The sequence below is a fragment of the Brachyhypopomus gauderio genome, chromosome 20, assembly GCF_052324685.1.
Source record: "Brachyhypopomus gauderio isolate BG-103 chromosome 20, BGAUD_0.2, whole genome shotgun sequence".
Lineage (NCBI taxonomy): Eukaryota > Metazoa > Chordata > Actinopteri > Gymnotiformes > Hypopomidae > Brachyhypopomus > Brachyhypopomus gauderio.
In genome coordinates this window covers 1,808,974-1,822,247 of record NC_135230.1, presented here as the reverse complement: position 1 = coordinate 1,822,247, position 13,274 = coordinate 1,808,974, and positions in this window count along the sequence as shown.

Sequence of the window (13,274 nt, the reverse complement as noted above, 5' to 3'; positions counted from 1 at the left end):
GATGGAGTAGTGATGGTGATTGGGAGGGTAGAGGATATATTCATGTTGTTGACATTCGAAGGGATAGATGCATTGTTAATTGTTACGTTGTTGTTGACAGGTATTGCAGAAATACTTGTTGGCATTGGCAGAATTGTTGCTGTGTTCAGGCTGGCAGTGGCTGAAGTATCGGTGTTTGTAGTAGGATTGTTATTGCCAATTGTTTGTGTGCTGGTAGAAGTTCCATTTGTAACTCCAAATCCAATTGGAGGTGAAGTGTTGTTACTATTTGCACTGCTGGGTGTAGAGGTATTGCTGACAGTAGGTGGAGTAGATGGAGTTGTGATGGTGATTGGGAGGGTAGAGGATATATTCATGTTGTTGACATTCGAAGGGATAGATGCATTGTTAATTGTTACTGTGTTGTTGACAGGTATTGCAGAAATACTTGTTGGGATTGGGAGAATTGTTGCTGTGTTCAGACTGGCAGTGGTTGAAGTAACGGTGTTTGTAGTAGGATTGTTATTGCCACTTGTTTGTGTGCTGGTTGAAGTTCCATTTGTGACTCCAAATCCAATTGGAGGTGAAGTGTTGTTACTACTTGCACTGCTGGGTGTAGAGATGTTGCTGACAGTAGATGAAGTAGATGGAGAAGTGATGGTGATTGGGAGGGTAGAGGATGTATTCATGTTGTTGACATTCGAAGGGATAGATGCATTGTTAATTGTTACGTTGTTGACAGGTATTGCAGAAATACTTGTTGGGATTGGCAGAATTGTTGCTGTGTTCAGGCTGGCAGTGGCTGAAGTAACGGTGTTTGTAGTAGGATTGTTATTGCCACTTGTTTGTGTGCTGGTAAAAGTTCCATTTGTGACTCCAAATCCAATTGGAGGTGAAGTCTTGTTACTACTTGCACTGCTGGGTGTAGAGGTGTTGCTGACAGTAGATGGAGTAGATGGAGTAGTGATGGTGATTGGGAGGGTAGAGGATGTATTCAAGTTGTTGACATTTGAAGGGATAGATGCATTGTTAATTGTTACTGTGTTGTTGACAGGTATTGCAGAAATACTTGTTGGGATTGGCAGAATTGTTGCTGTGTTCAGGCTGGCAGTGGCTGAAGTAACGGTGTTTGTAGTAGGATTGTTATTTCCACTTGTTTGTGTGCTGGTAAAAGTTCCATTTGTGACTCCAAATCCAATTGGAGGTGAAGTCTTGTTACTACTTGCACTGCTGGGTGTAGAGATGTTGCTGACAGTAGGTGGAGTAGATGGAGTAGTGTTGGTGATTGGGAGGGTAGAGGATGTATTCAAGTTGTTGACATTCGAAGGGATAGATGCATTGTTAATTGTTACTGTGTTGTTGACAGGTATTGCAGAAATACTTGTTGGGATTGGCAGAATTGTTGCTGTGTTCAGGCTGGCCGTGGTTAAAGTAACAGTGTTTGTAGTAGGATTGTTATTGCCACTTGTTTGTGTGCTGGTAGAAGTTCCATTTGTGACTGGTAGTCCAAGAGGAGGCGAAGTGTTGTTACTACTTGCACCGCTGGGTGTAGAGGTGTTGCTGACAGTAGATGGAGTAGTGATGGTGATTGGGAGGGTAGAGGATATATTCATGTTGTTGACATTCGAAGGGATAGATGCATTGTTAATTGTTACGTTGTTGTTGACAGGTATTGCAGAAATACTTGTTGGGATTGGCAGAATTGTTGCTGTGTTCAGGCTGGCAGTGGCTGAAGTAACGGTGTTTGTAGTAGGATTGTTATTGCCAATTGTTTGTGTGCTGGTAGAAGTTCCATTTGTAACTCCAAATCCAATTGGAGGTGAAGTGTTGTTACTATTTGCACTGCTGGGTGTAGAGGTATTGCTGACAGTAGGTGGAGTAGATGGAGTTGTGATGGTGATTGGGAGGGTAGAGGATATATTCATGTTGTTGACATTTGAAGGGATAGATGCATTGTTAATTGTTACTGTGTTGTTGACAGGTATTGCAGAAATACTTGTTGGGATTGGGAGAATTGTTGCTGTGTTCAGGCTGGCAGTGGTTGAAGTAACGGTGTTTGTAGTAGGATTGTTATTGCCACTTGTTTGTGTGCTGGTTGAAGTTCCATTTGTGACTCCAGATCCAATTGGAGGTGAAGTGTTGTTACTACTTGCACTGCTGGGTGTAGAGGTGTTGCTGACAGTAGATGAAGTAGATGGAGAAGTGATGGTGATTGGGAGGGTAGAGGATGTATTCAAGTTGTTGACATTCGAAGGGATAGATGCATTGTTAATTGTTACTGTGTTGTTGACAGGTATTGCAGAAATACTTGTTGGGATTGGGAGAATTGTTGCTGTGTTCAGGCTGGCAGTGGTTGAAGTAACGGTGTTTGTAGTAGGATTGTTATTGCCACTTGTTTGTGTGCTGGTAGAAGTTCCATTTGTGACTGGAAATCCAAGAGAAGGTGAAGTGTTGTTACTACTTGCAATGCTGGGTGTAGAGGTGTTGCTGACAGTAGGTGGAGTAGATGGAGTTGTGATGGTGATTGGGATGGTAGAGGATGTATTCATGTTGTTGACATTCGAAGGGATAGATGCATTGTTAATTGTTACGTTGTTGACAGGTATTGCAGAAATACTTGTTGGGATTGGCAGAATTGTTGCTGTGTTCAGACTGGCAGTGGCTGAAGTAACGGTGTTTGTAGTAGGATTGTTATTGCCACTTGTTTGTGTGCTGGTTAAAGTTCCATTTGTGACTGGAAATCCAAGAGAAGGTGAAGTGTTGTTACTACTTGCAATGCTGGGTGTAGATGTGTTGCTGACAGTAGGTGGAGTAGATGGAGTAGTGATGGTGATTGGGAGGGTAGAGGATGTATTCAAGTTGTTGACATTCGAAGGGATAGATGCATTGTTAATTGTTACTGTGTTGTTGACAGGTATTGCAGAAATACTTGTTGGGATTGGCAGAATTGTTGCTGTGTTCAGGCTGGCAGTGGTTGAAGTAACAGTGTTTGTAGTAGGATTGTTATTGCCACTTGTTTGTGTGCTGGTGGAAGTTCCATTTGTAACTCCAAATCCAATAGGAGGTGAAGTGTTGTTACTACTTGCAATGCTGGGTGTAGAGGTGTTGCTGACAGTAGATGGAGTAGATGGAGTAGTGATGGTGATTGGGAGGGTAGAGGATGTATTCAAGTTGTTGACATTTGAAGGGATAGATGCATTGTTAATTGTTACTGTGTTGTTGACAGGTATTGCAGAAATACTTGTTGGGATTGGCAGAATTGTTGCTGTGTTCAGGCTGGCCGTGATTAAAGTAACAGTGTTTGTAGTAGGATTGTTATTGCCACTTGTTTGTGTGCTGGTAGAAGTTCCATTTGTGACTGGTAGTCCAAGAGGAGGTGAAGTGTTGTTACTACTTGCACCGCTGGGTGTAGAGGTGTTGCTGACAGTAGGTGGAGTAGATGGAGTTGTGATGGTGATTGGGATGGTAGAGGATGTATTCATGTTGTTGACATTCGAAGGGATAGATGCATTGTTAATTGTTACGTTGTTGACATGTATTGCAGAAATACTTGTTGGGATTGGCAGAATTGTTGCTGTGTTCAGGCTGGCAGTGGTTGAAGTAACAGTGTTTGTAGTAGGATTGTTATTGCCACTTGTTTGTGTGCTGGTGGAAGTTCCATTTGTAACTCCAAATCCAATAGGAGGTGAAGTGTTGTTACTACTTGCAATGCTGGGTGTAGAGGTGTTGCTGACAGTAGATGGAGTAGATGGAGTAGTGATGGTGATTGGGAGGGTAGAGGATGTATTCAAGTTGTTGACATTCGAAGGGATAGATGCATTGTTAATTGTTACTGTGTTGTTGACAGGTATTGCAGAAATACTTGTTGGGATTGGGAGAATTGTTGCTGTGTTCAGGCTGGCAGTGGTTGAAGTAACGGTGTTTGTAGTAGGATTGTTATTGCCACTTGTTTGTGTGCTGGTTGAAGTTCCATTTGTGACTCCAAATCCAATTGGAGGTGAAGTGTTGTTACTACTTGCACTGCTGGGTGTAGAGGTGTTGCTGACAGTAGATGGAGTAGATTGAGTAGTGATGGTGATTGGGAGGGTAGAGGATGTATTCAAGTTGTTGACATTCGAAGGGATAGATGCATTGTTAATTGTTACTGTGTTGTTGACAGGTATTGCAGAAATACTTGTTGGGATTGGGAGAATTGTTGCTGTGTTCAGGCTGGCCGTGGTTAAAGTAACAGTGTTTGTAGTAGGATTGTTATTGCCACTTGTTTGTGTGCTGGTAGAAGTTCCATATGAGACTGGTAGTCCAAGAGGAGGTGAAGTGTTGTTACTACTTGCACCGCTGGGTGTAGAGGTGTTGCTGACAGTAGATGGAGTAGTGATGGTGATTGGGAGGGTAGAGGATATATTCATGTTGTTGACATTCGAAGGGATAGATGCATTGTTAATTGTTACGTTGTTGTTGACAGGTATTGCAGAAATACTTGTTGGCATTGGCAGAATTGTTGCTGTGTTCAGGCTGGCAGTGGCTGAAGTATCGGTGTTTGTAGTAGGATTGTTATTGCCAATTGTTTGTGTGCTGGTAGAAGTTCCATTTGTAACTCCAAATCCAATTGGAGGTGAAGTGTTGTTACTATTTGCACTGCTGGGTGTAGAGGTATTGCTGACAGTAGGTGGAGTAGATGGAGTTGTGATGGTGATTGGGAGGGTAGAGGATATATTCATGTTGTTGACATTCGAAGGGATAGATGCATTGTTAATTGTTACTGTGTTGTTGACAGGTATTGCAGAAATACTTGTTGGGATTGGGAGAATTGTTGCTGTGTTCAGACTGGCAGTGGTTGAAGTAACGGTGTTTGTAGTAGGATTGTTATTGCCACTTGTTTGTGTGCTGGTTGAAGTTCCATTTGTGACTCCAAATCCAATTGGAGGTGAAGTGTTGTTACTACTTGCACTGCTGGGTGTAGAGATGTTGCTGACAGTAGATGAAGTAGATGGAGAAGTGATGGTGATTGGGAGGGTAGAGGATGTATTCATGTTGTTGACATTCGAAGGGATAGATGCATTGTTAATTGTTACGTTGTTGACAGGTATTGCAGAAATACTTGTTGGGATTGGCAGAATTGTTGCTGTGTTCAGGCTGGCAGTGGCTGAAGTAACGGTGTTTGTAGTAGGATTGTTATTGCCACTTGTTTGTGTGCTGGTAAAAGTTCCATTTGTGACTCCAAATCCAATTGGAGGTGAAGTCTTGTTACTACTTGCACTGCTGGGTGTAGAGGTGTTGCTGACAGTAGATGGAGTAGATGGAGTAGTGATGGTGATTGGGAGGGTAGAGGATGTATTCAAGTTGTTGACACTTGAAGGGATAGATGCATTGTTAATTGTTACTGTGTTGTTGACAGGTATTGCAGAAATACTTGTTGGGATTGGCAGAATTGTTGCTGTGTTCAGGCTGGCAGTGGCTGAAGTAACGGTGTTTGTAGTAGGATTGTTATTTCCACTTGTTTGTGTGCTGGTAAAAGTTCCATTTGTGACTCCAAATCCAATTGGAGGTGAAGTCTTGTTACTACTTGCACTGCTGGGTGTAGAGATGTTGCTGACAGTAGGTGGAGTAGATGGAGTAGTGTTGGTGATTGGGAGGGTAGAGGATGTATTCAAGTTGTTGACATTCGAAGGGATAGATGCATTGTTAATTGTTACTGTGTTGTTGACAGGTATTGCAGAAATACTTGTTGGGATTGGCAGAATTGTTGCTGTGTTCAGGCTGGCCGTGGTTAAAGTAACAGTGTTTGTAGTAGGATTGTTATTGCCACTTGTTTGTGTGCTGGTAGAAGTTCCATTTGTGACTGGTAGTCCAAGAGGAGGTGAAGTGTTGTTACTACTTGCACCGCTGGGTGTAGAGGTGTTGCTGACAGTAGATGGAGTAGTGATGGTGATTGGGAGGGTAGAGGATATATTCATGTTGTTGACATTCGAAGGGATAGATGCATTGTTAATTGTTACGTTGTTGTTGACAGGTATTGCAGAAATACTTGTTGGGATTGGCAGAATTGTTGCTGTGTTCAGGCTGGCAGTGGCTGAAGTAACGGTGTTTGTAGTAGGATTGTTATTGCCAATTGTTTGTGTGCTGGTAGAAGTTCCATTTGTAACTCCAAATCCAATTGGAGGTGAAGTGTTGTTACTATTTGCACTGCTGGGTGTAGAGGTATTGCTGACAGTAGGTGGAGTAGATGGAGTTGTGATGGTGATTGGGAGGGTAGAGGATATATTCATGTTGTTGACATTCGAAGGGATAGATGCATTGTTAATTGTTACTGTGTTGTTGACAGGTATTGCAGAAATACTTGTTGGGATTGGGAGAATTGTTGCTGTGTTCAGGCTGGCAGTGGTTGAAGTAACGGTGTTTGTAGTAGGATTGTTATTGCCACTTGTTTGTGTGCTGGTTGAAGTTCCATTTGTGACTCCAGATCCAATTGGAGGTGAAGTGTTGTTACTACTTGCACTGCTGGGTGTAGAGGTGTTGCTGACAGTAGATGAAGTAGATGGAGAAGTGATGGTGATTGGGAGGGTAGAGGATGTATTCAAGTTGTTGACATTCGAAGGGATAGATGCATTGTTAATTGTTACTGTGTTGTTGACAGGTATTGCAGAAATACTTGTTGGGATTGGGAGAATTGTTGCTGTGTTCAGGCTGGCAGTGGTTGAAGTAACGGTGTTTGTAGTAGGATTGTTATTGCCACTTGTTTGTGTGCTGGTAGAAGTTCCATTTGTGACTGGAAATCCAAGAGAAGGTGAAGTGTTGTTACTACTTGCAATGCTGGGTGTAGAGGTGTTGCTGACAGTAGGTGGAGTAGATGGAGTTGTGATGGTGATTGGGATGGTAGAGGATGTATTCATGTTGTTGACATTCGAAGGGATAGATGCATTGTTAATTGTTACGTTGTTGACAGGTATTGCAGAAATACTTGTTGGGATTGGCAGAATTGTTGCTGTGTTCAGACTGGCAGTGGCTGAAGTAACGGTGTTTGTAGTAGGATTGTTATTGCCACTTGTTTGTGTGCTGGTTAAAGTTCCATTTGTGACTGGAAATCCAAGAGAAGGTGAAGTGTTGTTACTACTTGCAATGCTGGGTGTAGATGTGTTGCTGACAGTAGGTGGAGTAGATGGAGTAGTGATGGTGATTGGGAGGGTAGAGGATGTATTCAAGTTGTTGACATTCGAAGGGATAGATGCATTGTTAATTGTTACTGTGTTGTTGACAGGTATTGCAGAAATACTTGTTGGGATTGGCAGAATTGTTGCTGTGTTCAGGCTGGCAGTGGTTGAAGTAACAGTGTTTGTAGTAGGATTGTTATTGCCACTTGTTTGTGTGCTGGTGGAAGTTCCATTTGTAACTCCAAATCCAATAGGAGGTGAAGTGTTGTTACTACTTGCAATGCTGGGTGTAGAGGTGTTGCTGACAGTAGATGGAGTAGATGGAGTAGTGATGGTGATTGGGAGGGTAGAGGATGTATTCAAGTTGTTGACATTTGAAGGGATAGATGCATTGTTAATTGTTACTGTGTTGTTGACAGGTATTGCAGAAATACTTGTTGGGATTGGCAGAATTGTTGCTGTGTTCAGGCTGGCCGTGATTAAAGTAACAGTGTTTGTAGTAGGATTGTTATTGCCACTTGTTTGTGTGCTGGTAGAAGTTCCATTTGTGACTGGTAGTCCAAGAGGAGGTGAAGTGTTGTTACTACTTGCACCGCTGGGTGTAGAGGTGTTGCTGACAGTAGGTGGAGTAGATGGAGTTGTGATGGTGATTGGGATGGTAGAGGATGTATTCATGTTGTTGACATTCGAAGGGATAGATGCATTGTTAATTGTTACGTTGTTGACATGTATTGCAGAAATACTTGTTGGGATTGGCAGAATTGTTGCTGTGTTCAGGCTGGCAGTGGCTGAAGTAACGGTGTTTGTAGTAGGATTGTTATTGCCACTTGTTTGTGTGCTGGTAAAAGTTCCATTTGTGACTCCAAATCCAATTGGAGGTGAAGTGTTGTTACTACTTGCACTGCTGGGTGTAGAGATGTTGCTGACAGTAGGTGGAGTAGATGGAGTAGTGATGGTGATTGGGAGGGTAGAGGATGTATTCAAGTTGTTGACATTCGAAGGGATAGATGCATTGTTAATTGTTACTGTGTTGTTGACAGGTATTGCAGAAATACTTGTTGGGATTGGGAGAATTGTTGCTGTGTTCAGGCTGGCAGTGGTTGAAGTAACGGTGTTTGTAGTAGGATTGTTATTGCCACTTGTTTGTGTGCTGGTAGAAGTTCCATTTGTGACTGGAAATCCAAGAGAAGGTGAAGTGTTGTTACTACTTGCAATGCTGGGTGTAGAGGTGTTGCTGACAGTAGGTGGAGTAGATGGAGTTGTGATGGTGATTGGGATGGTAGAGGATGTATTCATGTTGTTGACATTCGAAGGGATAGATGCATTGTTAATTGTTACGTTGTTGACAGGTATTGCAGAAATACTTGTTGGGATTGGCAGAATTGTTGCTGTGTTCAGGCTGGCAGTGGCTGAAGTAACGGTGTTTGTAGTAGGATTATTATTGCCACTTGTTTGTGTGCTGGTAAAAGTTCCATTTGTGACTCCAAATCCAATTGGAGGTGAAGTCTTGTTACTACTTGCACTGCTGGGTGTAGAGGTGTTGCTGACAGTAGATGAAGTAGATGGAGAAGTGATGGTGATTGGGAGGGTAGAGGATGTATTCAAGTTGTTGACATTCGAAGGGATAGATGCATTGTTAATTGTTACTGTGTTGTTGACAGGTATTGCAGAAATACTTGTTGGGATTGGCAGAATTGTTGCTGTGTTCAGGCTGGCCGTGGTTAAAGTAACAGTGTTTGTAGTAGGATTGTTATTGCCACTTGTTTGTGTGCTGGTAGAAGTTCCATTTGTGACTGGTAGTCCAAGAGGAGGTGAAGTGTTGTTACTACTTGCACCGCTGGGTGTAGAGGTGTTGCTGACAGTAGATGGAGTAGTGATGGTGATTGGGAGGGTAGAGGATATATTCATGTTGTTGACATTCGAAGGGATAGATGCATTGTTAATTGTTACGTTGTTGTTGACAGGTATTGCAGAAATACTTGTTGGGATTGGCAGAATTGTTGCTGTGTTCAGGCTGGCAGTGGCTGAAGTAACGGTGTTTGTAGTAGGATTGTTATTGCCAATTGTTTGTGTGCTGGTAGAAGTTCCATTTGTAACTCCAAATCCAATTGGAGGTGAAGTGTTGTTACTACTTGCACTGCTGGGTGTAGAGGTGTTGCTGACAGTAGATGAAGTAGATGGAGAAGTGATGGTGATTGGGAGGGTAGAGGATGTATTCATGTTGTTGAAATTCGAAGGGATAGATGCATTGTTAATTGTTACTGTGTTGTTGACAGGTATTGCAGAAATACTTGTTGGGATTGGGAGAATTGTTGCTGTGTTCAGGCTGGCAGTGGTTGAAGTAACGGTGTTTGTAGTAGGATTGTTATTGCCACTTGTTTGTGTGCTGGTAGAAGTTCCATTTGTGACTGGAAATCCAAGAGAAGGTGAAGTGTTGTTACTACTTGCAATGCTGGGTGTAGAGGTGTTGCTGACAGTAGGTGGAGTAGATGGAGTTGTGATGGTGATTGGGATGGTAGAAGATGTATTCATGTTGTTGACATTCGAAGGGATAGATGCATTGTTAATTGTTACGTTGTTGACAGGTATTGCAGAAATACTTGTTGGGATTGGCAGAATTGTTGCTGTGTTCAGACTGGCAGTGGCTGAAGTAACGGTGTTTGTAGTAGGATTGTTATTGCCACTTGTTTGTGTGCTGGTTAAAGTTCCATTTGTGACTGGAAATCCAAGAGAAGGTGAAGTGTTGTTACTACTTGCAATGCTGGGTGTAGATGTGTTGCTGACAGTAGGTGGAGTAGATGGAGTAGTGATGGTGATTGGGAGGGTAGAGGATGTATTCAAGTTGTTGACATTCGAAGGGATAGATGCCTTGTTAATTGTTACTGTGTTGTTGACAGGTATTGCAGAAATACTTGTTGGGATTGGCAGAATTGTTGCTGTGTTCAGGCTGGCAGTGGTTGAAGTAACAGTGTTTGTAGTAGGATTGTTATTGCCACTTGTTTGTGTGCTGGTGGAAGTTCCATTTGTAACTCCAAATCCAATAGGAGGTGAAGTGTTGTTACTACTTGCAATGCTGGGTGTAGAGGTGTTGCTGACAGTAGATGGAGTAGATGGAGTAGTGATGGTGATTGGGAGGGTAGAGGATGTATTCAAGTTGTTGACATTTGAAGGGATAGATGCATTGTTAATTGTTACTGTGTTGTTGACAGGTATTGCAGAAATACTTGTTGGGATTGGCAGAATTGTTGCTGTGTTCAGGCTGGCCGTGATTAAAGTAACAGTGTTTGTAGTAGGATTGTTATTGCCACTTGTTTGTGTGCTGGTAGAAGTTCCATTTGTGACTGGTAGTCCAAGAGGAGGTGAAGTGTTGTTACTACTTGCACCGCTGGGTGTAGAGGTGTTGCTGACAGTAGGTGGAGTAGATGGAGTTGTGATGGTGATTGGGATGGTAGAGGATGTATTCATGTTGTTGACATTCGAAGGGATAGATGCATTGTTAATTGTTACGTTGTTGACATGTATTGCAGAAATACTTGTTGGGATTGGCAGAATTGTTGCTGTGTTCAGGCTGGCAGTGGCTGAAGTAACGGTGTTTGTAGTAGGATTGTTATTGCCACTTGTTTGTGTGCTGGTAAAAGTTCCATTTGTGACTCCAAATCCAATTGGAGGTGAAGTCTTGTTACTACTTGCACTGCTGGGTGTAGAGATGTTGCTGACAGTAGGTGGAGTAGATGGAGTAGTGATGGTGATTGGGAGGGTAGAGGATGTATTCAAGTTGTTGACATTCGAAGGGATAGATGCATTGTTAATTGTTACTGTGTTGTTGACAGGTATTGCAGAAATACTTGTTGGGATTGGGAGAATTGTTGCTGTGTTCAGGCTGGCAGTGGTTGAAGTAACGGTGTTTGTAGTAGGATTGTTATTGCCACTTGTTTGTGTGCTGGTTGAAGTTCCATTTGTGACTCCAGATCCAATTGGAGGTGAAGTGTTGTTACTACTTGCACTGCTGGGTGTAGAGGTGTTGCTGACAGTAGATGAAGTAGATGGAGAAGTGATGGTGATTGGGAGGGTAGAGGATGTATTCAAGTTGTTGACATTCGAAGGGATAGATGCATTGTTAATTGTTACTGTGTTGTTGACAGGTATTGCAGAAATACTTGTTGGGATTGGGAGAATTGTTGCTGTGTTCAGGCTGGCAGTGGTTGAAGTAACGGTGTTTGTAGTAGGATTGTTATTGCCACTTGTTTGTGTGCTGGTAGAAGTTCCATTTGTGACTGGAAATCCAAGAGAAGGTGAAGTGTTGTTACTACTTGCAATGCTGGGTGTAGAGGTGTTGCTGACAGTAGGTGGAGTAGATGGAGTTGTGATGGTGATTGGGATGGTAGAGGATGTATTCATGTTGTTGACATTCGAAGGGATAGATGCATTGTTAATTGTTACGTTGTTGACAGGTATTGCAGAAATACTTGTTGGGATTGGCAGAATTGTTGCTGTGTTCAGACTGGCAGTGGCTGAAGTAACGGTGTTTGTAGTAGGATTGTTATTGCCACTTGTTTGTGTGCTGGTTAAAGTTCCATTTGTGACTGGAAATCCAAGAGAAGGTGAAGTGTTGTTACTACTTGCAATGCTGGGTGTAGATGTGTTGCTGACAGTAGGTGGAGTAGATGGAGTAGTGATGGTGATTGGGAGGGTAGAGGATGTATTCAAGTTGTTGACATTCGAAGGGATAGATGCATTGTTAATTGTTACTGTGTTGTTGACAGGTATTGCAGAAATACTTGTTGGGATTGGCAGAATTGTTGCTGTGTTCAGGCTGGCAGTGGTTGAAGTAACAGTGTTTGTAGTAGGATTGTTATTGCCACTTGTTTGTGTGCTGGTGGAAGTTCCATTTGTAACTCCAAATCCAATAGGAGGTGAAGTGTTGTTACTACTTGCAATGCTGGGTGTAGAGGTGTTGCTGACAGTAGATGGAGTAGATGGAGTAGTGATGGTGATTGGGAGGGTAGAGGATGTATTCAAGTTGTTGACATTTGAAGGGATAGATGCATTGTTAATTGTTACTGTGTTGTTGACAGGTATTGCAGAAATACTTGTTGGGATTGGCAGAATTGTTGCTGTGTTCAGGCTGGCCGTGATTAAAGTAACAGTGTTTGTAGTAGGATTGTTATTGCCACTTGTTTGTGTGCTGGTAGAAGTTCCATTTGTGACTGGTAGTCCAAGAGGAGGTGAAGTGTTGTTACTACTTGCACCGCTGGGTGTAGAGGTGTTGCTGACAGTAGGTGGAGTAGATGGAGTTGTGATGGTGATTGGGATGGTAGAGGATGTATTCATGTTGTTGACATTCGAAGGGATAGATGCATTGTTAATTGTTACGTTGTTGACATGTATTGCAGAAATACTTGTTGGGATTGGCAGAATTGTTGCTGTGTTCAGGCTGGCAGTGGCTGAAGTAACGGTGTTTGTAGTAGGATTGTTATTGCCACTTGTTTGTGTGCTGGTAAAAGTTCCATTTGTGACTCCAAATCCAATTGGAGGTGAAGTGTTGTTACTACTTGCACTGCTGGGTGTAGAGATGTTGCTGACAGTAGGTGGAGTAGATGGAGTAGTGATGGTGATTGGGAGGGTAGAGGATGTATTCAAGTTGTTGACATTCGAAGGGATAGATGCATTGTTAATTGTTACTGTGTTGTTGACAGGTATTGCAGAAATACTTGTTGGGATTGGGAGAATTGTTGCTGTGTTCAGGCTGGCAGTGGTTGAAGTAACGGTGTTTGTAGTAGGATTGTTATTGCCACTTGTTTGTGTGCTGGTAGAAGTTCCATTTGTGACTGGAAATCCAAGAGAAGGTGAAGTGTTGTTACTACTTGCAATGCTGGGTGTAGAGGTGTTGCTGACAGTAGGTGGAGTAGATGGAGTTGTGATGGTGATTGGGATGGTAGAGGATGTATTCATGTTGTTGACATTCGAAGGGATAGATGCATTGTTAATTGTTACGTTGTTGACAGGTATTGCAGAAATACTTGTTGGGATTGGCAGAATTGTTGCTGTGTTCAGGCTGGCAGTGGCTGAAGTAACGGTGTTTGTAGTAGGATTATTATTGCCACTTGTTTGTGTGCTGGTAAAAGTTCCATTTGTGACTCCAAATCC